The following is a 2,016-nucleotide window of genomic DNA, read 5'->3' as shown; positions in this document are numbered from 1 at the left end:
ATGATTTAGCCGCTATGGACTATCATTGTGCACGGTTCCGGAATCACCCAGATCATAGTGCATATTCTTATGTATAATTTCAAAGCGTACTTTTCGCATGCTTACATGAAATCTTAATAAAAAATTCAGTTAAACTGAAAAAAAGTTTTTTTGAATCTCAAGAAACCATAGATTGAATTCAAAGCTATTTGTAGCCTTGAAAGTCTATAAATAGAGAGACTCTTGCAACCAGATTTTTTGATCTCTGGCACTCTTGTGTCCTGGTTGCAAACATAGAGTCGTTCTATATAACCTAGGTTTCTTTTTAGGTTCCCTTTACTTAAAGATTCATGAAGCCTGATCAGCTTATCTTTTTACCTGATAGTTCTTGTATCCGATGTTGTTTCACTGGTTATTAAAGTTCACAGACCTTAGATCAGGAACAAGATAAATAAAAATCACAAAGTTATCTTCATCTCGGACTTTATGATTCCTCAAGATAGATATCTAACTCTTCTTCAATTTGTTTGGATTTTTTTGAGAGGTGGTTAGTGATCCAGTCTTCGCTGCTAACAGAGTGTAAGTGTTGCGCATCTGTGAGGTTTGCTGGACTTTGTCTACTGCTAATAAATTTCCAAACCCAGATTGAAACATTTGTACATAGGAAAATCAAATATGGTTATTTTTTAAAGGCACATAGGTACATAGGAAAATCAAATATGGTTATCTGTTAAAGGCACATAGGTACCAAAAGTCTTCATTGAGGTTAAAGAAACTCTTAAGCTTTAAAGGACGTCGGCTAAAGGAATCAAGTGCGTAAAATCTTGTGAGATTCGAGGGACGTAAAAAACACGACTGCAGCTAAATTTCTTGGAGGATTAATTCGGTCTCAACTACATTCCAACCGAAGTATAATAGTACGCCAGTGTCTGTAGCGGTTTAATACAATGTGGTGTTCAAATCTAAATGACGTCCCGGTTTTTCTTTTTCAGTGCAATTTTCCTATTTAATAAAATTCTGGTGTCTTGTATTTTTCCTTTTCCGCATCATGTTTTTTTATCTTTGTAACATGAATAATACAATCAATACGTAATCAATCTAAATAGTTTAAGTCCTTATTATTTTTAGATTAAAAATAAGAATTGTTATTTTTGAATTCATATCTTGAAAGATAGATTACAAGTTTCGTACTTGTTAGAATTCATATCTTGGTAATTAGAATACAACTAGATTGGTCTTGTATTGATTTTCTAATTCATTCAAGAAATTTTCTACACAATCAGGTGCACGCACTTTTGGTCTATACATATTGATTGTGGAAGAGAAAGAGAAAAATTATATATACAATCTTATTCAAGGGTATTTACTATGACCTACTTGCAATTGTATTTGAAATGACGAGGGTACCAAGTACACCTACAATTTTTGTAATATCAACCTATATATATGACCGATACCTTGCATGATCTAATATAGATAGAGACTGTCAAGAATATAACAACCACAAAGTATACACTTGGTATATATCACAAGTCAAAAACCGAACATAATTATAGGGATCAACCCAAGTATTTTGATTAACGTACAAGTGTAATTACTTTATTATAACTAAAAAATAATTATAACACGGAAAGTAAAGTAAAAACACACAATAATATTTTGTTAACGAGGAACCAAAAATGCAGAAAAATCCCGGGACTTGGTACATTTTTTAATACTCTCATACAAAGATCACTACCAACTTTGTATAGTTGAGACCAACTAAACTACCCTTAGTTACTAGTTTTACCAGTATCTGTGCACCTACAACCAATTTGGCCAATACATGTGAATCCTAAAACCAAGTAAACTACCCCTAGTCAAGTTGTTTCACTTGTTTGTGAAGACTCCAAGCACTCAACTCCTTTGGATCATCTTATGAAACAATAAATGACTAATCTTTTTCGGTAACCTCTCTATCAATCTCAAGAAGTAAATCAGAGATTCTTGTTGAGTCCAACAAAGGCTCTTCCGTTTAATCTAATAAACTATGATGTT

This window comes from Papaver somniferum, chromosome 2, assembly GCF_003573695.1.
Source record: "Papaver somniferum cultivar HN1 chromosome 2, ASM357369v1, whole genome shotgun sequence".
NCBI lineage: Eukaryota > Viridiplantae > Streptophyta > Magnoliopsida > Ranunculales > Papaveraceae > Papaver > Papaver somniferum.
The sequence above is the reverse complement of the archived record's forward strand: the minus strand, read 5'-3'. Positions refer to the sequence as shown.